This window comes from Populus euphratica, unplaced genomic scaffold (genome assembly GCF_000495115.2).
Source record: "Populus euphratica unplaced genomic scaffold, PopEup_1.0 scaffold1.1, whole genome shotgun sequence".
NCBI lineage: Eukaryota > Viridiplantae > Streptophyta > Magnoliopsida > Malpighiales > Salicaceae > Populus > Populus euphratica.
In genome coordinates, this window is record NW_011499845.1 from 5264525 (window position 1) to 5264895 (window position 371).

Genomic DNA, 371 nt, shown 5'->3' on the forward strand with positions numbered 1-371 from the left:
CAAGGGGGCCCGGATACCCCCGTTAAAAAAAAAAAAAAAAACAAATGACGTGGTCAGATCGTTCATGCCGATGCACTACAGAAATTCCAAACGATATCGATGATTTGGCATCCTATTCCAGTATTGTTCTGTAGTTTTGTGCAATAACGTTCTAATCATCACACTGATTTTTTTTAGAGGGTGAAATAAGAGTAAGCCTCTGATAATTTTTTTTAACTTTTTAAGTATGATAATAATAATTTATTTTTTTAGTTAATTAGTAATAATTATTTTTATTTGTTTTATTTATCGCTAATAATTTTTTAATTATGTTATTAAATTTAGTTAAATCAATAAATTAATTCTTGAACTTTTATTGTATTTTTATACCA